The 22,814-nt window shown below is 35.6% G+C and overlaps 1 long non-coding RNA gene across 1 annotated transcript in view; it reads right to left on the reverse strand.

Annotated features, from left to right (window-relative positions):
* Nucleotides 1-22,814, reverse strand: part of LOC137210894 (uncharacterized) — a 68,744-nt gene that overhangs the window by 40,213 nt on the left and 5,717 nt on the right. Inside the window, exon 2 of the long non-coding RNA XR_010936772.1 lies at nucleotides 10,595-10,648. This is a non-coding gene — a long non-coding RNA (uncharacterized lncRNA). The remainder of the gene's footprint in view (nucleotides 1-10,594; nucleotides 10,649-22,814) is intronic.

Genomic DNA, 22,814 nt, shown 5'->3' on the forward strand with positions numbered 1-22,814 from the left:
TTATTTTTAAGGCCCAAAAGACTCCAGGAGAAACCTTGAACTCTCCCCTAACTGCCTAAAAGAATGTAGACAGAGGACCTGTTCAGGAAAAGAACTATTATTATAGATAGCTAGAGTATAAAGTAGGTGTGGTAGACAGGGAGCAATCTAGCAAAGTCTGTTCATTAAAATTTCTCTCTGTGTTCCATTGTCTCTGTATGGCCCAGCAAACATTTGTTTACCAAACATTTGCTTTTCTATCTTCATGTCAATTGTCTTCCTCCCATTTGAGGTTCCAAACCGTTATCCCAACACCCTCTTTTGCCTTCAGCTTAAGATAGTAAATTTAGCAACAGAACTTGGAATTTAAGTTGAATATGTATGGAAAAAGGAATATGTAGACATGAAGTTTAGTGAAAAATAATGAGGTCATCAAGTTAAAGGAAACACAATGTGTTAAATAATTGCTAAATTGGAAATGAGTGAATGAAAATATAAGTGGTTGTGGACAGAATTAGAAATTTTGAAATCAGACATTTTAAGAGGTGCAGTTATGGAAAGGATCTGGTTAAAGACACTGCCATGAAACTGGGTGGCTGAAATGGGGTAGTAGACGGACATAATTGTGGAAATTGAGATTAAGGGACTTAAAGACTGAAGTGTTGTATAGATAATCTGTATAAAAGGTGACATTACTAAGATTTCAGTGTCATCCGTGTCAACCAAAAAAACTCAGAGGGCTGCAAATTTTTTTTTTAAGTTTATTTGGGGTTCTTAATTGCAATTTGGGAAACAGATTAGAGTAAAACCAAAAAAGCGTTCTGGGGAAGAGAGAGTTTGAGGGCATGTGTTTCAAACGATCTAGGATTCCAGAAAAGGTAAAAGGGAAAAGGAAATATTTAGAGTTATAATGACAACGAAGAAAATACTGCATTTTCTACAGTCCCTCTGGTACATGAGTAAAGAAAAAAATTATCATCAAGTGACTTCAAGAAAAATATAACTTTTCCCGAAACCCAGACTTCAGTTAGAAAAGCAGAAACGAGCTATAGAAGGGGAGTTTGAGGATATATGGGCCTTAATTCTGCAGACCTTGAATTCCAGAGGACAACAATGGAAGGATGGTAGCAAGTCCAGCTAATGGATGATAAACTGAACAATTATGCCTTTTTTAGCAGCTGAATTAAATAGGCATATACCCATTTCCTTTTCCAATAACTCATTTCCTTGCAACTGAAATATAAAGGAATTGGTCAATTACCTAACAATTAATAAAGAAGAAACAAACCCCAAATTTAAAGACAGTGATACTCTTTCTAAAATTCAGCTGTCAGTGGAACCCCGATACCCACTGGTTGCTGTTTACCTGGAAATGAGTAATCATTTAGGCTGTGCTGAAACACCACTGTAGTGTAAGCTCTGACAGCTCCTTTTTCTCTTTTTCTTTTTTTGCAAGTGTCTGACTTAAGCTTTGATTGCCTAGGCATCTACTTCAAAGAGGCATCCACTTCAAAGATGGCTATCTCTAATAAACACTTTGCCTGCCACATGACTAAGAGCGAGGCCTGCTTTTATGTTTTAAATTCACCAATAAAAAGTGAGCCTGAAAATCCCTAAGCCTCCACCCTCAACCCCATAAAAGCAGAACCCCAGGCTTCCTCTCTCTCAGCAACCTCTCTGTATGGCTCCAGTGGTGCCATACAATTCCCAGGACTTCTAAGCAATAAACTTTGTCTCTTTCAGAGTTTCCTGATGGTCATTGCTGAGGTCATCTTGCAATCATAATAAGAACCACAAGATCTGGTCCAGTCACAGCATTAGTTATTGATAGGCAGAAACAGGCTCAAAAAATCCTTATGTAATATAAAAAAACTTTTTTTGCTGTGGACACCTATTCACCCCTCCCCCATGCATACGTTTTTGCTGTGGGGAGAGTATTACAACTTTTCTCCTGTGGCCATACATGGGGATTATTAGAACAATTTAATTTTCTCTCTGCCTCTACAATTAAGACAGGAGCCAAAGTGAACCCTCTCAAGGGTCTGCTTTCATTTGTATCTGCTTCTTGTTATGGGGTTGCCTTCTGACTCCTCTGACCTCTGAGTAAAATAGCTGTGCAAGTGACTAAGTAAATAAATCTCTTCAAATTAAAGTTCTGTATTATTAATCCCATTAACAATATATCAAAACTTACATTCTCTAATCAACTTCAGTAGTAATAAGTTTATATATTTTTTCTCTTAACATTCTGATTACTGTGTCATGTCTTGCTATTTGTTCCAACCCTGGGAATAAAGTTATTTTTTTTTAATTTTATTTGTTATTTTATTTTATTTTATTTTTTATTTTATTTGTTATTTTTCTTCTTCTTCTTCTGTCCCCCCACTTATCCTAAAGATTATCTCTGTAAATAGCCCCAGGAATACTCCAAATAATAATCTGTAGCTTTTCTGCTCTATGTGCATGTTTAGATTTAACTACATCCTTTTTTGGCTCATAAATTATTCCATAAATTTTTACAAGAGCTATTCAAACAGCTTAATTTGTAATAAAACAATTTCCTTATTCCTAATATAATTTATTTTTGTCCACGTGTTGGCATCACCACTCCTGGAATTTTCTCTTTACAAGTATGATTGACCATGGGGAGCCCCACAACCTCCCACCAAGACTCAATTTGGTCTTGCCCAAAAGACCCCAAAATAGTCTCAGCAGAGTCTGACTTCAGTTTATCCCTCAAGTTCTGAATTACTCAACCATACATAATTAATAATTAATATAAGACATCAACAGTAATATCAATATGGAGCTAAGGCAGCAGAGCCATGTCTCTACTTCTTTACATTCTTTTGTTCATAATGAGATACAAAAAATGGCCACATGACTTTCATAAATGTTAGAAGCATGGCTCCTCATATACTGTGAACAATTCCTATAATTAGGCGAACATAAATATCCATAGAACATAAAATATCATGCAGACTCAATGTAATCTAATATATTTTTCAAAAAGAAATTTTTCAGAGAAAAATTATCTTGGAAGATTTAGCACTACCTAAATTTTAGACAATCTTTTACATTACCTTATTATCGTTGATATTTGTTACAGTTCCACAAAGTATACTCTTCTGATCGTAGCTTTTCAAAAAATTTTACATAAGTTATACTTATGCAGCTTTTTTATAATCCAAGAAAATACCTACACTCTGGTATATACAGTATTCAACCTCATTTAGAGTGGAAAACTGCTTGTTTTTTTGAGATGACTATTTTATTTTCTGGCATCCATTTGTTAGCCTTTCACTGTTACAAATATCTTAAGTCCAAGTTAATGTTAAAAGACCTAACAGCTCAAATTTTCCCCTTTTTGTTTTATCAGTCTTTGAAAGGTGGATTAAGAAAGAAAACAATCCTAAAGCTAAAAACAACAAAAAAAGGCTAAATATTGTAAAGTAATTACTGTGATGGTGACTATATCCTTCCATATCCTGATTTAAGTATCTCTAAATTTTCTTTTATAAAAATCTATAAAGGAAAGGGCTACTGTGAGTTCTTCTATATTTTCAAATAAATATGCATATTTAAAATAATTTATCATATATAGATATAGATGTGATGACATAATATTTGTTCAACCTGAAGACTATTCTTGCAATTCATGCATTTTTAATGAATCACTTACAGTAATTATGTGCATCTTAAAGGTCCATGAACTGACTTTGGTTGACATTGTCTCTTTTAATTCATGAAAGTACATTTTCTATTTAGGGTTATGATAGGAAAACACAAATTATTGTTTACATATTTGAAGCTCATGTTTACTGCTGTGTTATAGGAAATTGTCAATAATACACTAGTTTGCAGTAGAGTTTTTCTTTTTTTCTTAATTCTGGAGAAACAATAAAAATTTCTCAGAAAGAATGAATATATAAAGAAAATAAGAATGAATTATAATCAAACTAGCATTCCATTCAAATAAATGTCCAATGTGATTCTATAGTTCTTGCAGGGCATCATATAGCATGTTTTGTAAAGTAGATATTTTGTGGGCCTCTTTTATCTTTATTAGAAAATTATACTTGTGTATTTATATGCATTATTGGAAGTTTTGATGCTATTTTCCATCTCTTAGTTTCTCTTCATAATTACCTCCTAGATTTAGAGTTATTTCCATTGCTGCCAGATTTTCCTATCAAGACCTGTATTTCTGATACTTGTTTCATTTGACTGATGCCCTAAAACCCAAAGAAGGTGGGTGAAAAATGTCTCTTAAGACTGAATCTTGACACTTGCAAACAGTGTCCAGATCCTGTATTTTTCATAACCATAAGACTAGCACATCAGCAAGTTCATAAATATTCAAATTAATATTCAAATACTCAAATTGGAATGTCAGTTCAATTTCAGAAAACATTTGAAACACTGAAGGTGAAATTAAAAAAGAAAATCCTGGCTTACCTAGAATTTCTTTTAGGCCAACTAAGAAAATGCACTTTAAATTCTTAGGATTTAAGAAGTAGGGGTTAGATGTCCCAATATATGCTTCTGGCTATGTTAAATTAGCTTGAAACAGACCAATTAACCTACTGAAAACAACTAAGAAAATCAAATAGAATATATATTAAAAATCTGTTTGAAGGCATTAAAGAGTTACCAAGGCAACAAAAACTTGAGGGGTCAGTACCATGGCATAAGGCCTGAGCCCGACCTTCTGTGCTCCAACTATCCCTGATCCACTTGCTGATTTGAATGCAACCAGGGAAAGGCAGAAGTGCTGAGGAGATGTGTTCACAGTCTTCATACACGTTAGAATAAACTGAACTGGACCTTGGGTCCTTGTGAGGTGGAAGGAAACTAGCAAACACTCACGATATTTGCTTGGAATCTCTGAGAAGGTACATCTGAGGTGCAGGGTTAAACAAATACCTAGCCTTCACAAAGAGTTAATCTCAGCTTTGAATCAGCTCAATTTCCAGTCAGATCATTGTGATGTCCCCTACCTTAGATTACAGTCATGAGTCAGAGGATTTAGAAGAATTTCCCAAATTCTTATGAAAATTTGGAGGCAAAAATCAGAACTTAGGTGTGGACAAGTGAGAGATCCATGGTAAACAATCCAGATTTGGTTGATACTCATGAAAATCAGCAAACAAAAAAGAACATCTCTTATAAGAAGAAATTCAAGTGGGAAATGGTATATTCTCGATGGGCTAAAGTGATCTGCCAGAAATAAAAATGTGTTTTCTTTAAAAATACTTTGTAAAAATATGTGAAAATGGGTGAAATATAAAAAAACATGTGTTTAGATGATGAATCCCTAAGAATAAGGTAGCTCACAAGGTAAGCCTATATTAGATCTACCTCTCTGACTGGGAACAATTCCCCAACTGTGGCACAGCAAGCTGGAATCCAAGCAGAGTGCCTTGTTCCCAGGGAGCTGAGAGGTCAGAGGAAAGTTTTCAGGAGAAGTGAAGCAACTGGCATTTGAGAAATTTTGACATTGAAAAAAGAAATTATGCAGCGGGGGAAGCAAGGGTACACTCTGAGTCCCTGAATGAGGGCTTGGCTGGTTAGATCCAAGGAAAGCCTCCCTGAATCTCCTCAGAGAATGGGCCAGTTGAGAGAACAGGGATACTTGTGGTTGAACAATTCTGAAGGAAGTTAGAGATCTGGCCCCAGCGGAAATGAGAGTCTATTTGAGAGGCTGATAAAAGGGTACAAACTTTGAGATATAAGATGAATAAGTCCTGAGGATCTATAGTTGATAATACTCTGTTGTATAATTGAAATTTGCTAAGAAAGTAGATCTTAAATCTTCTCATAAAATAAGTATGTGAGGTGATAGATGTGTTAATTAACTTGATTGTGGGAATTCTTTCACAATGTATTCTGTATCACATCATCACTCTCTCCACTTCAAATATATTACAGTTTTATTTGCCTATTATACCTCAACAGAGCTGAATAAAAGATCAAACCAATGTACAAAAATGTAACAGAATCCAAAAGGTCTAAAACTTTTCATGAAACAAAGAGTAAGCAATACAAATTGCCAGACTTGTGAAGAAACAGGAAATGTGACCTATAGTCTATGCAAATGCAGTCTACAGAAACCAGTCCCAAGATGGCCTAAATGTTGCACTCAGCTGACAATTAATTTAAGGCAGCTATTATAAATATTCAGAAAAATTAAAGGATATATGATTGAAAAAATAGGGTAGTCAGTAGAGAAGTAAAAACTATTGTACCAACACATTAACCAGATTATTCCCGATCTGCATCCCCTCGGATCATGGTATGTATCCAGAACAAACACTGAAGTTGACGTGGCAGTCATTTAGATACCTACAAGCATCAAGTTTTCTTGTTCTATTTGTTGATCATTTTTTCATTATTCTGATAGGAGAGAGAATGCATAGTATTTTTTGCGAGTTTGGAGATCACATCTGACTAACATCACCAAGACAAGTATTTCATGGTACTTCAAAGTCATATTCCATGAAAACCTATCCCATTATTTATTTTTAAAATCTTTTTTAGAAAACACAGTGGGTTTTCCCCCTTAATTTGCATGTAAATATTTCAATTTCATCAGCATTTGAAATATTAGTCCCCTATCTGATGACTCTTAGGTGTAAGGATCTTAGGAGCACAAAAATTAAAGGGCCAGTTGCCCATTAACAATGTTTCATATTGAATCATTAGAGAAAGGAGAAGATAACCAAGAGGAGAAAGAAAAATAAAGATTCAAAGTGACAATCCTAGACTTCTGATTTCTATGGATTTGTTCTGATGGGTGAGATGGAAGAACATTACTTGTCTTCTGTTCTTAATACAAACAGAACTTAAAATCCTAACTCAGTCACAGGGGACTGTATGTGACAATGACATCAACGATATCTGTACATTTTTTCCCTTTATTATGAGTTATCATGAAGGTCTTGTACAAGTCATTTATTGTGAACTTTTAATGTTTTTGTTTGCTTGCTTGTTTCCAAGAGAAAAACCATTGCAGCCAAAAACAATACCACTCAAACCAAACCAAAAAATACTTGGCATGTGATGTTACTAGAAATTTTGTCAATCTTTCTTCTAAAATGAGGAAGTATTCACTACCACTGTAGCTAGAATGAATCTGACTTCCGCTTTCTCACAGCACCAGTTTTCCAAATTCTATATAACTTTAATCGACCTTTTACATCAGCATACTTGGTTCAATTGAAGTTCATAAACAATCTCATTTTGTATTCTGTCTTGGCATGGTCACCAAACTAATTTAAGCTATATGGGCAAATATATAAAAAATAATGAAGGCTTTTTGCCAAAGTGGTTCCATTTTAATATCCAATATAGTTGCAGTTCACAAATCACGTAAATACTCACAATGAAGTATTCAAAACTGAAATTAGACTTAGCAGCACTATGCAACATTTCATATCCTTTCCTGGCAGACACTTTTATTTCCTATTGCTTTAAAGAGAAATCATGAAAAAAATGCATAATGAGTTCTGGAAATTGAAATCAGTTAAACAGATAAAATCCCATTAATGATTTATTACATGATTTTCCATGGCTTGTAACCTGTAGTACATGATTAAATTACACCATTAAGACCGTCTGAACTTTACTATTTTGAGAACGTCTAACTTTAAGAAATAGCTTTCCATTTACAGTAACAATGTTTTATTATTAGTTTTTTGCCCATCCACTAAATACTTCATGAACAGCATTTAATAGGCATTTCTAATTAAATATTCACTTTGAATCTAAGGATTTTTTAATCCTTTCTTCCTCCCCAAACCACATCAAAATACAAGTACATAATACAGAGTTTTAAAAGATCATGGGGAAAGTAAAACTGAATGGGAGTTAACTATACAGCAAGGCATGCACCCAATTTCAGAAAGATGAAAAGTGAATGAAGGATTAGCCAACAGGAGACACAGAATATCAAGCTCCTTCCCAAAGGAAATGGCAAGCAGGAGCTTGATAATTTTTTACCCTCAAACTCAAGAAAACCCCAAGATTTGGATTCACTGAATGATACAAAGCATGGGTGTGGAATAATGATAAGAACTTGTAGACTATTTCAAGTCTCTGAGAGGTAGAGTTAGATCCCAAGGTCTCTGCCTCTATTCCAGAAACTAGATATCCTTCAGGATAATTTATGGATCAAAGGATCCAGAGAGACTTCTCTAAAGAATCTCAAGGTTACAGAGTAAAGAGCAGAGCCCTGACATTATGTTTCCTGAAGCATTACCATGTTCTATTGCCAATCTCCATCCCCCTATTCCCTTACCATCATTACCCCCATAGGGCTGGCCAGGTTGCTGCCTGAGCAAAGTCCATGGATACCTCAGAAGAAAAATGGGTAGAGATGCTGGGAATTTAGCATTGTTTTCTACAAAAACTTGAAGTAATGAGTGTTTGGGCTATAGGTTTCACAACTAATGTTTCAATATTGTGATTGAACTAATAATATGGTGATAATAGATTAACATAGAAAATAGCCTATAAAATTCACATTTGATCATTTTGATTTTCAAAGTAGCCTATATAAGCTATATGCAAAATTATTTTGCTTCATATTTCTGATTTGATAAGTTTTGGTACTTACATAGACCACTTCACACAAATATTTTGAAAGCAAAAATACCTGAGAAAAGCATTCAATTATAAGGATTTTGTGAAATGAATTAAGCAATCATACTAAATGAAATACTTTGTGTAAAAATTATATTTCCTTTCTGAAGATCTTTATTGAGTCATCACTATGAAAATGTCAAATAAAGAAGTGTGGTATTGACATTCCTCTTGATGCAGATTTTCAGAGGTGTGGGCTTTCCTCACAATTTGTTAATTACCCTTCCAAATAAGCAATACTAAATAAAAGTGTCTAAAACTGAATCTTTGAATACTGCCTGTGATGTGCTACTTCCATATTTTTCACATATCTCAAAAATTAATACCATGATTTACTTTGTTTTGCTCAAGCTAAGTAAACTGAAGTCATCCTTGACTCCTTTTTTAAATATATATATTTCATGTAATCCATCACAAACTATTTCAAAACTATCTAAAATACATATTTCATTCTCCATCACCATTCCCCTTATTACATACTTAATACTAATTCTGGATTACTGCAATAGCTCCAAAGTGATCTTCTTACCTTCATCCCTGCCCACCAAGCCCACAAAGACTATTCTATGTAGCAGCCAAATCGGTACTTTAAAATTCTAAGTCAAACAAGGCCACTGAACTCCCTAATCAGAAAACTGCAACGGCTTTCCTGCGCCTTACTGCCCTCCTTAGTGTTCTTTAAGAATTCCACACAGGGCTTCCCTGGTGGCGCTGTGGTTGAGAGTGCGCCTGCTGACAGGCGACACTGGTTTGTGCCCCGGTCCGGGAAGATACCACATGCCGCGGAGCGGCTGGGACCGTGAGCCATGGCCGCTGAGCCTGTGCGTCCGGAGCCTGTGCTCCGCAACAGGAGAGGCCACAACAGTGAGAGGCCCGCGTACCAAAAGAATTCCACACAGCTTCTCAACTTAAAATTGTTTTGCGCTTGCTGTCCCTATTCTTCATAGATATTTGTACAGCTCAAAAGCAAATTCCATTAACATTATAATATAAATAATATATTATGTGTGCTATATTTTATATATATATATATGTCTCTCTGCAATTTTACATACTCTATGGTGTGTGTGTATACAATACATGTATGTACATTATGTATTATGTGCATGCATATATATATATATATATATATACACACATATAATTTACTAATAATGGATGCTACGTTGAATAAAGGTTTGGACATCATCTGGATCTTCCTGCATATGGTAGAGTATATGATAGAAGAGACTTTCTTTTCTTGTATATTGCCATATGTCCAATGACTAAGATAATATCTGGAACATAATAAGTAGAGCCTCAAAAAAAAATTTTAAGCTTCAATGGATGAAAGACTAACATACTGATTCTATATTTGTAAATATTTATTTTTGAACTATTTTTCAGTGTTTTTGGTTTTAAAGACTCATCTATTAATGTTGTTTGTAGCCCCAGAATAAAACTTATATAACTTACATTTGCAAATATATGAAAAATAGTGTGGTAAATTTAACTATTAGATTTTAAAATACATAGTCACATAGATTATTTTTCAAATATTCTGATTTCTCCTGATTGATGAGATAATTTTCACTTATTCAACATACTGCCATGTTGACCTAACTTAATTTTGACGTTTCAAATTTGCTATACTGTTTTAAATTATCCTATACTCTCTCTCTTTAATAATGTACCCAGAAAACAATGACAATTGGAGATATACGTCTTTTATCCTTGTTTTTTCAAGCTAATAGTCGATACACACCACCTTTAACTTAGCATTATATTTATTTAAACAAACAACATAGCTTTCTTGAAAGACAAAAAAATAGTTTTCATACCATCATCATAAAATATTGAAATTCTAAATTCTTTCAGCATGCTCTGTGAAATTCTTTCATTCTGCTCTTCCAAACAGAATGCAAATTACACTAAATAATAAACTTTCACTCATTTGCCAAGGTCTTTAAAGTAAAAAAAAGTGATTGCTTACCTTTAAATCACTTTGATCTTCTAACATATACCTGATTAATTGGTCTTCTGCAATCTGGCCAGAGGAAATGAAAAAAAAATAGCTGTGGTTAGCAATAGTGCTATTTTTTCATTTGAAAATATATTATTAAATTGAAATAAAACAGTTGATTTCTCTAAAATAAAATTGCTCCAAATAAAAAATGTATGAATAAAACTTTAGACTAGCTATCAAATTTTTAATCAGTTTCCAGCAAATGTTGCATTCCAACATTCCTAATGTTGATCTATTGTCTAAATTTTGAAAGAACGTGTATCAGCTGACCCTGCATAAATATATACATTTATAATACATACATAAATGCTTCTATATAATTTTAATACACCATATTCTCCCTAACTTTATGCCAGTGATTTACAATGATAATTATCAATATACTTTGGACTACAGGTTGATGTTAAAAGGTAAATTTATACTCATTAACTATTATTTCAAAATATATGTCTTATTTAAAAAAATGACATATCCTATAAGGAGGATTTCTAGACAAATTATCCATATTTCTCAAGAAATCATTTGCTTAGGTATCATGTTGATTTTTCATGTTAAAATATTTGTCAGTCATTTACTCTAATTTTTATGCATTCCTGTTTTCTGAGAAATTATAAACCACCAAATATATTATAATTTTGACTCCTCTAGAAAATATGTTTTTCCAAACTAGTTTTTAATGACAGTATCATCCACATAGTTCTGTTTCACGAAAATCCAAATTAAATCACTTTTTATGCTTTATTGTTATAACTCTTTGGGGTAATTTTCATTCTATTGCTATCTAGTCATTGTAAAGAACACTTAGAAAGACCTTTCAATAACATTTTTGCTCACTATTAATTTTGGAAGTGTTCACCAGGCAATTTTACGGTAAGTGGCAAATTACTCCTAGTAGTTTAATGAAGTCCCTTTTTACTCACAATACTCCTTTATTTATTGCTCTCCCTTTTTTTCTGCATCAATTTAATATTATGTATTAGTCATTCAAGGACATAATTAAGAAAGACAGTTTCTAATTCTCAGGACAAATTTTCAATATTTTTTATAAACCTATAAGAATTCAGTGGGTAAAGCAAAAAGAAAAAAATCACTGAGTGCTTTTCTGGGAGAAAGCCATATAGATATTCTGAAGCAAAGCCAATAAATAAATTACTTGATATTATAGATTAACACAATGTTGAGCCGGGGAAAAGTTATAAAGGAATCGTGAATATTTTAAAACATTTATGGATAAATATAATTTTAAAATTACAGTGTTTTAAGTTTATTACTTAATTTCATCATCTTTATGCAATGATAATAATGAATACTTTTGAGCAAATCTAAATGGCAGAGCAGAAAGCTGAAAAACATTTAAATTATCTTACACTCATACAAACATATCATTTCCTTTCTATTTTTACATTAACTACAGTATGATTTACTTGCAATTTAAAACCCAAGCTTCAAAGTCATATAGGCTCCTTCCTGATAGTTTCTAAATTGATGTCATTCCATATAAATTCTTTAAAATGCATACAATATGTTTTCCATACATAAGAAACTGTAATATTTGCTTTTAATATGACGTTTTATCCTTAGTGACTATTGTATTGACACAATTTTTATCATAAGCTACCATCAAAATAATCTTTTTGAAAACCCTAAACTATCAGTAAGTGTTAGAACATTTCTTCCATATTATAGATGGTGGGAATAAATATTTTAGCAACATTTTGACATATTACTAAGGACTCAGGTAGGTAAGAGTCAGAATTATTTTAGTTTCGGCATGAAGTTGCAATAGTTTTGAAATGCCCCTAATTATTACAAAGGCAGAAATCAGATAATACCTCCCAGTATCATTAGTTTCCTGATTACCTCCCATGGTTTGACTTAAGAAACCCTATTAATACTCCACTACAATTTTGAATGAATTTACCCTATTAAAAATAGAATCTGGGCTTCCCTGGTGGCGCAGTGGTTGAGAGTCCACCTGCCGATGCAGGGGACACAGGTTCGTGCCCTGGTCCGGGAAGATCCCACATGCCACGGAGCGGCTGGGCCCATGAGTCATGGCCGCTGAGCCTGCACATCCGGAGCCTGTGCTCCGCAACGGGAGAGGCTACAACAGTGAGAGGCCCGCGTACCGCAAAAAAAAAAAAAAAAAAAAAAAGAATCTGGTATCATACTGTCTTACTTGTACTCATATTAAGCATGCCATCTTAATGATTTCAGTTTTGTTTGCATTAAAATCATGTGTCCATATTTTTTAAAAAGATATTAAAAGAAAAGATCCTTCCTTTGTCTGACTTGTTTTTCATTAAATTCTTAACTAAATAAAATTAAATAATTTCCAAGGTCTTTTTTGATATAATCCAATAAAATATGAATCACCTAAATTTAAAAAAATATTAGCTATTCTGAGAAATCTAGCGGAACAATTTCTTAGTGAGGATTGGAGAATGTGAAGGCATTCTTAGAAGCTTGTTTCAGGATAGTAATAGAACTATATGAGCTCTATAATCAAAATCTTTCCAAGATTAATCTGAAAATAGGTTGCCAGTGGTTAGAGTAGGCAAAGGAGGTAAAATTAGCAGCACCTTTGTCTCGTTTTTGTAATTAATCCTGTTTTTAGCAAGATTCCTCTATTGGCCCTAATACCAAAGGCTGAAGTTTTGAATAACCAATTATTAAATGAGAATGAAGTATTGGATTTGGTTGGTGGTGGAAATGTGACAAGAATGGAGATTATCAGTACTCAGGACTCTCTATGCTGTAACATGCTACAATACTCAAATCTTTAACTTTACTAGTAGTACCACTTGTAAATTACCATTTTCTACTTTGCCATCCACCTGACATAATCATTTTAATGAAGACAAGTTCTGAGATTATTTTGCTATATTGGTTATGGCTTATTTTGTCTAATTTCCCATTTGAAAAGATGCCTGATGAATTGCACACCCTTTCAAATAGTATGTACCTTGGGAAATATTATGTTTTCTTGGAAAGATTATCTAAGACTTAAAAGGCTTAATAATATATTTTGTGAACTATGACTAAATAAGAGAACATTTTATGTGTTAGCATTTTTCCTAGTGAGTAAAACCTGAAATCAGGACCATCTGATTTCTCCATCTAAGTGTAGGGTTCCCAAATGATGAAGTGAAGAAAAAAATGGGGAACTGCATAATGCTAACAGATTCAAAGACAGAGATTAGTGATTAGCTGTTACATTACAGCAATTTAAATATAAAAGGATTTTACTTTTAGGAATTTGATTATGGAAAATCTTATTATATTTAATTTCACTGGTTGAACTAAATGCCACTCTAGACCAGCAGAATAAAATGTTAGTACATTTGAGAATAAATCAAATGATTATCTGAAACAAAGAAAGAATGAAGTTTGGAAAAAAGTAAGAAAGACACAGTGATCTGTAACAAATGATAAACCAGGTGTGATGGTTAATTTCATGTATCAACTTGGAGGGTGTTCTTGGATGAGATTAACAGTTAAGTCAGTGAGCTTTAAGTAAGCAGAGGGAATTCCCTGGCAGTCCAGTGGATAGGACTCTGTGCTTTCACTGCCGAGGGCCTGGGTTCAATCCCTGATGGGGGAACTAAGATCCCACAAGCCAAGCAGCACAGCCGAAAAAAAAAAGTAAGAAGATTGCTCATGTGGCAGGCCTCATCTAATTAGTTGAAGACCTGAAAGGGAAAAAAAAAAATCCAGCTTCCATAAGCAAGACAGAGCTCTTCAGCAGACTTTCATTGGACTGGAATTGTAGCATCAGCTCTCTTGGGTCTTTAGCCTGTGGGCCTACACTGCAGGTTTTGGACTTACCGGCCTCCATAATTACATAAGTCAATTCCTTATAACAAATCTTTTTCTGTCTCTATTACATGCTATTGATTGTATTTCTTCAGAGAACTCTAGTACAGCAGGATAACAAGTAATTACAGTCCATAAAGAGAGGAAAGAGAGATAAAGACAGGAGAAGACTGGCAGAAAAATTAATTATATTATTGCTAAAATTTTTCAAAGATAAAAAGTCATAAACACAAGCAAGTTAATTAAAATGTTTATAGATTAGATGATTCACCAAAATGACATGCAGTTTCAGCAGAAATACATTGAAATTCCAGTAGGCAATTTTAATATAAATATTAAGAAGGTGACTCTAAAATGTACATAGAAATGTAAAGATCTAGGAGGTCAAAAAGAAACAAAAGAAAGGACAAAGTTCAAGAACTTGTTAATATTAATATTAAATCTAACTATAAACTTATAGAAATCAAGAGAATATAGCATTGGAATAAAGGAAGAAAATGAGATCAATGGATCAGAATATAGAGTCTATGTAGAGAAACATACTTAAAAGGTCAGTAGATGTTTTTTAAAGTGCTAAACAATTTATTAGAGAAAGAAAAATTTTTAATAAAATAATGATGGCACAACTGAATATTCATATGGAAAAAAAACTGCCTCATACCTTATGCAAACTTTGAGATGCATTAGAGAACTAAATGTAAAGATTTAAAATTTTAAATTTAAACCTTCTGGTTGAACACGTATAAAAACCTCATTGCAACCTGGAAATTATTTAAATATTTCTTATACAAGATACTGTAAGCAATAATTATCAAAACATTGTTGTATTAAATTCCAAAAAAATACACTTAAAAAAAGTTCACTTAATGACACTGTATTTACAGAACTTATAACTTCTTGGAATTTGTACCAGGGTATATAAATAATTCCTATAGACAAATGCCCCCTCAAAAAGCAAATTACTTGAAGAAAATCTTCACAAAGGAAAACATACAAATGTCTGTTAACCACATGAAAAACCACATGAAAAAGTAATCCATATCATTGGTCAATAGGAAAATGTCATTAAACCAACAATTAGAAAATAATACTGTGTGAAATAGTTATTCATACAGGAAAGAAAAACAACTTACTATCTATCCATACACAAGAATAAATTTCTAATTGATTAAAGACTGAAGTATGAAAAATTATATATGTAAACTGTGAACAGGAAGTGCAGGAAATGTCATAATTCTGTTAGGGAATGATTTCTAAAAGAGGTATTGCATCAAAACACAACAAAATATAACTATAACAAAAAATATAACATTAAGAACATATAGAGGGCTTCCGGGAAGATGGCAGAAGAGTAAGACGAGGAGATCACCTTCCTCCCCACAGATACACGAGAAATACATCTACACGTGGAACAACTCCTACAGAACACCTACTGAACGCTGGCAGAAGACCTCAGACCTCCCAAAAGGCAAGAAACCCCCCACGTACCTGGGTAGGGCAAAAGAAAAAAGAATAAACAGAGACAAAATGATAGGGACTGGACTCGCACCAGTGGGAGCGAGCTGTGAAGGAGGAAAGGTTTCCACACGCTAGGAAGCCCCTTCGCGGGCGGAGACTGCGGGTGGCGGAGGGGGAAAGCTTCGGGGCCACAGAGGAGAGCACAGCAACAGGGGTGCGGAGGGCAAAGCGGAGAGATTCCCGCAGAGAAGTTCAGGGCCAACCGGCATTCACCAGGCCGAGAGGCTTGTCGGCTCACCCGCTGGGGCGGGCGGGGCTGGGAGTTGAGGCTTGGGCTTTGGTCAGAGCGCTGGGAGAGGACTGGGGTTCGCAGCGTGAACACAGCCTGCAGGGGGTTAGTGCGCCACGGCTAGCCGGGAGGGAGTCCGGGGAAAAGTCTGGACCAGCGGAAGAGGCAAGAGACTGTTTCTTCCCTCTTCGTTTCCTGGCGCGCAAGGAGAGGGGATTAAGAGCGCTGCTTAAAGGAGCTCCAGAGACGAGCGCGAGCCGCGGCTAAAAGCCCGGACCCCAGAGACGGGCGTGAAACGCTAAGGCTGCTGCCGCCGCCACCAAGAAGCCTGTGTGCGCACAGGTCACTATCCACACTCACCTTCCAGGGAGCCTGTGCAGCCAGGGTCTCGGGATCCAGGGACAACTCCCCCGGGAGAACACACGGCGTGCCTCAGGCTGGTGCAATGTCACGCCAGGCTCTGCCGCCGCAGGCTTGCCCCACACTCCATGCCCCTCCCTCCCCCCGGCCTGAGTGAGCCAGAACCCCCGTCAGCTGCTCTTTTAACCCCGTCCTGTCTGAGCGAAGAACAGATGCCCTCTGGCGACCTACATGTAGAGGCGGGGCCAAATCCAAAGCTGAACCCCGGGAGCTGTGTGAACAAAGAAGAGAAAGGGAAATCTCTCCAAGCAGCCTCAGAAGCAGCAGATTAAAGCTCCACAATCAACTTGATGTATCCTGCATCTGTGGAATACATGAATCAACAACGAATCATCCCAAATTAAGGAGGTGGAATTTGAGAGCAAGATTTATGATATTTTCCCCTTTTCCTCTTTTTTTTTTTTTTTTTAGCGTTATGCGGGCCTCTCACTGCTGTGGCCTCTCACGTTGCAGAGCACAGGCTCCGGACGCGCTGGCTCAGCGGCCATTGCTCACGGACCCAGCCGCTCCGTGGCATGTGGGATCTTCCCGGACCGGGGCACGAACCTGTGTCCCCTGCATCGGCAGGCGGACTCCCAACCACTGCGCCACCAGGGAAGCCCCCCATTTTCCTCTTTTTCTGTGTATGTGTATGCTTCTGTGTGAGATATTGTCTGTATAGCTTTGCTTCCACCATTTGTCCTAGGGTTCTACCGTCCTTTTTTTTTTCTTAATAATTATTTTTTATTTTAATAAATTAATTTTATTTTACTTTGTCTTTTTTTTCTTTCTTTCCTTCCTTCCCTCCTTTAGACAACAAATCATCCCAAATTGAGGTGGTGGATTTTGAGAGCAAGATTTATGATTTTCTCCCCTTCTCCTCTTTTTGTGAGTGTGTATGTGTATGCTTCTGTGTGAGATTTTGTCTGTATAGCTTTGCTTGCACCAATTGTCCTAGGGTTCTAGCCGTCTGTTTTTTTTGTTGTTGTTTTTTTTGAATTTTTTTCTTTTTTTCTCTTAATAATTATTTTTTTATTTTAATAACTTTATTATATTTTATCTTACTTTATTTTACTTTATCTTCTTTCTTTCTTCTTCTGCTAATTCTTTCTTTCTACTTTTTCTCCCTTTTATTCTGAGCCATGTGGATGTAAGGCTCTTGGTGCTGCAGCCAGGAGTCAGTGCTGTGCCTCTGAGGTGGAACAGCCAACTTCAGGACACTGGTCCACAGAGACCTCCCAGCTCCACATAATATCAAATGGCGAAAATCACCCAGAGATCTCCATCTCAACACCAGCACCGAGCTTCACTCAACAACCAGCAAGGTACAGTGCTAGACATGCTATGCCAAACAACTAGCAAGACAGGAACACAACCCCACCCATTAGCAGAAAGGCTGCCTAAAATCATACTAAGTCCACAGACACCCCAAAACACACCACCAGACGTGGACCTGCCTACCAGAAAGACAGGATCCAGCCTAATCCACCAGAACATGGGCACGAGTCCCCTCCACCAGGAAGCCTACACAACCCACTGAACCAACCTTAGCCACTAAGGACAGATACCAAAAACAACGGGAACTACGAACCTGTAGCCTGCAAAAAAGAAGACCCACAAACACAGTAACATAAGCAAAATGAGAAGACAGAAAAACACACAGCAGATGAAGGAACAAGATAAAAACCCACCAGACCTAGCAAATGAAGAGGAAATAGGCAGTCTACCTGAAAAAGAATTCAGAATAATGATAGTAAGGTTGATCCGAAATCTTGCAAATAGAAGAGACAAAATGCAAGAAACATTTAACAAGGACCTAGAAGAACTAAAGATGAAACAAGCAACAATGAACAACACAATAAATGAAATGCAAAATACTCTAGATGGGATCAATAGCAGAATAACTGAGGCAGAAGAACGGATAAGTGACCTGGAAGATAAATTAGTGGAAATAAAAACTGAAGAGCATAATAAAGAAAAAAGTATGAAAAGAACTGAGGACAGTCTCAGAGACCTCTGGGACAACATTAAATGCACCAACATTCGAATTATAGGGGTTCCAGAAGAAGAAGAGAAAAGGAAAGGGACTGAGAAAATATTTGAAGAGATTATAGTTGAAAACTTCCCTAATATGGGAAAGGAAATAGTTAATCAAGTCCAGGAAGCACAGAGAGTCCCATACAGGATAAATCCAAGGAGAAATACGCCAAGACACATATTAATCAAACGGTCAAAAATTAAATACAAAGAAAACAGATTAAAAGCAGCAAGGGAAAAACAACAAATAACACAAAAGGGAAACCCCATAAGGTTAACAGCTGACCTTTCAGCAGAAACTCTGCAAGGCCAGAAGGGACTGGCAGGACATATTTAAAGTGATGAACGAGAAAAACCTGCAACCTAGATTACTCTACCCAGCAAGGATCTCATTCAGATTTCATGGAGTAATTAAAACCTTTACAGATGAGCACAAGCTGAGAGAGTTCATCACCACCAAAACAGCTTTACAACAACTGCTAAAGGAACTTCTCTAGGCAAGAAACACAAGAGAAGGAAAAGACCTACAATAACGAACCCAAAACAATTAAGAAAATGGGAATAGGAACATACATATTGATAATTACCTTAAATGGAAATGGACTAAATGCTCCCACCAGAAGACACAGATTGGCTGAATGGATACAAAAACAAGACCCATATATTTGCTGTCTACAAGAGACCCACTTCAGACCTAGAGACACATACAGACTGAAAGTAAGGGGATGGAAAAAGATACTCCATGCAAATGGAAACCAAAAGAAAGCTGGAGTAGCAATTCTCATATCAGACAAAATAGACTTTAAAATAAAGACTGTTAGAAGAGACAAAGAAGGACACTACATAATGATCAAGGGATCGATCCAAGAAGAAGATATAACAAGTGTAAATATTTATGCACCCAACATAGGGCACCTCAATACATAAGGCAAGTACTAACAGCCATAAAAGGGGAAATCGACAGTAACACATTCATAGTAGGGGACTTTACACCCCACTTTCACCAATGGACAGATCATTCAAAATGAAAATAAATAAGGAGACACAAGCTTTAAATGATACATTAAACAAGATGGACTTAATTGATATTTATAGGACATTCCATCCAAAAACAACAGAATACACATTTTTCTCAAGTGCTCATGGAACATTCTCCAGGATAGATCATACGTTGGGTCACAAATCAAGCCTTGGTAAATTTAAGAAAATTGAAATTGTATCAAGTATCTTTGCCGACCACAATGCTATGAGACTAGATATCAAGTACAGGAAAAGATCTGTAAAAAATACAAACACATGGAGGCTAAACAATACACTACTTAATAACGAAGTGATCACTGAAGAAATCAAAGAGGAAATAAAAAAATACCTAGAAACAAATGACAATGGAGACACAACGACCCAAAATCCATGGGATTCAGTAAAAGCAGTTCTAAGAGGGAAGTTTATAGCAATACAATCCTACCTTAAGAAACAGGAAACATCTCGAATAGACAAGCTAACCTTGCACCTAAAGCAATTAGAGAAAGAAGAACAAAAAAACCCCAAAGTTAGCAGAAGGAAAGAAATCACAAAAATCAGATCAGAAATAAATGAAAAAGAAATGAAGGAAACGATAGCAAAGATCAATAAAACTAAAAGCTGGTTCTTTGAGAAGATAAACAAAAGTGATAAACCATTAGCCAGACTCATCAAGAAAAAAAGGGAGAAGACTCAAATCAATAGAATTAGAAATGAAAAAGGAGAAGTAACAACTAACACTGCAGAAATACAAAAGATCATGAGAGATTACTACAAGCAACTCTATGCCAATAAAATGGACAACCTGGAAGAAATGGACAAATTCCTAGAAATGCACAACCTGCCAAGACTGAATCAGGAAGAAACAGAAAATATGAACAGACCAATCACAAGCACTGAAATTGAAACTGTGATTAAAAATCTTCGAAGAAACAAAAGTCCAGGACCAGATGGCTTCACAGGTGTATTCTATCAAACATTTAGAGAAGAGCTAATACCTATCCTTCTCAAACTCTTCCAAAATATAGCAGCGGGAGGAACACTCGCAAACTCATTCTACGAGGCCACCATCACCCTGATACCAAAACCAGACAAGGATGTCATAAAGAAAGAAAACTACAGGCCAATATCACTGATGAACATAGATGCAAAAATCCTCAACAAAATACTAGCAAACAGAATCCAATGGCACATTAAACAGATCATACACCATGATCAAGTGGGGTTTATTCCAGGAATGCAAGGATTCTTCAATATACACAAATCAATCAACGTGATACACCATATTAACAAACTGAAGGAGAAAAACCATATGATCATCTCAATAGATGCAGAGAAAGCTTTCGACAAAATTCAACACCCATTTATGATAAAAACCCTGCAGAAAGTAGGCATAGAGGGAACTTTCCTCAACATAATAAAGGCCATATATGATAAACCCACAGCCAACATCATCCTCAGTGGTGAAAAATTGAAAGCATTTCCACTAAGATCAGGAAAAAGACAAGGTTGCCCACTCTCACCACTCTTATTCACCATAGTTTTGAAAGTTTTAGCCACAGCAGTCAGAGAAGAAAAGGAAATAAAAGGAATCCAAATCAGAAAAGAAGAAGTAAAGCTGTCACTGTTTGCAGATGACATGATACTATACATAGAGAATCCTAAAGATGCTACCAGTAAACTACTAGAGCTAATCAATGAATTTGGTAAAGTAGCAGGATACAAAATTAATGCACAGAAATCTCTGGCATTCCTATACACTAATGATGAAAAATCTGAAAATGAAATCATGAAAACACTCCCTTTTACCTTTGCAACAAAAAAGAATAAAATATCTAGGAATAAACCTACCTAAGGACACAAAAGACCTGTATTCAGAAAATTATAAGACGCTGATGAAAGAAATTAAAGATGATACAAATAGATGGAGAGATATACCATGTTCTTGGATTGGAAGAATCAACATTGTGAAAATGACTCTACTACCCAAAGCAATCTACAGATTCAATGCAATCCCTATCAAACTACCACTGGCATTTTTCACAGAACTAGAACAAAAAATTTCACAATCTCTATAGAAACACAAAAGACCCTGAATAGCCAAAGCAATCTTGAGAATGAAAAATGGAGCTGGAGGAATCAGGTTCCCTGACTTCAGACTATACTACAAAGCTACAGTAATCAAGACAGTATGATACTGGCACAAAAACAGTAAGATAGATGAATGGAACAGGATAGAAAGCTCAGAGATAAACCCATGCACATATGGTCACCTTATCTTTGATAAAGGAGGCAGGAATGTACAGTGGAGAAAGGACAGCCTCTTCAATAAATGGTGCTAGGAAAACTGGACAGGTACATGTAAAAGTATGAGATTAGATCACTCCCTAACACCATACAAAAAAATAAGTTCAAAATGGATTAAGTACCTAAATGTAAGGCCAGTAACTATCAAACTCAGAGGAAAACATAGGCAGAACACTCTATGACATAAATCACAGCAAGATCCTTTTTGATCCACCTCCTAGGGAAATGGAAATAAAAACAAAAATAAACAAATGGGACCTAATGAAACTTCAAAGCTTTTGCACAGCAAAGGAAACCATAAACAAGACCAAAAGACAACCCTCAGAATGGGAGAAAATATTTGCAAATGAAGCAACTGACAAAGGATTAATCTCCAAAATTTATAAGCAGCTCCTGCAGCTCAATAACAAAAAAACAAACAACCCAATCCAAAAATGGGCAGAAGACCTAAATAGACATTTCTCCAAAGAAGATATACAGTCTGCCAACAAACACATGAAAGAATGCGCAACATCATTAATCATTAGAGAAATGCAAATCAAAACTATAATGAGATATCTTCTCACACCAGTCTGAATGGCCATCATCAAAAAGTCTAGAAACAACAAATGCTGGAGAGGGTGTGGAGAAAAGGGAACACTCTTGCACTGTTGGTGGGAATATAAATTGATACAGCCACTGTGGAGAACAGTATGGCGGTTCCTTAAAAAACTACAAATAGAACTACCATATGACCCAGCAATCCCACTACTGGGCATATACCCTGAGAAAACCATAATTCAAAAAGAGTCATGTACCAAAACGTTCATTGAAGCTGTATTTACAATAGCCCAGAGATGGAAACAACCTAAGTGTCCATCA

The sequence above is a fragment of the Pseudorca crassidens genome, chromosome 18, assembly GCF_039906515.1.
Source record: "Pseudorca crassidens isolate mPseCra1 chromosome 18, mPseCra1.hap1, whole genome shotgun sequence".
NCBI classification, from domain to species: Eukaryota; Metazoa; Chordata; class Mammalia; order Artiodactyla; family Delphinidae; genus Pseudorca; species Pseudorca crassidens.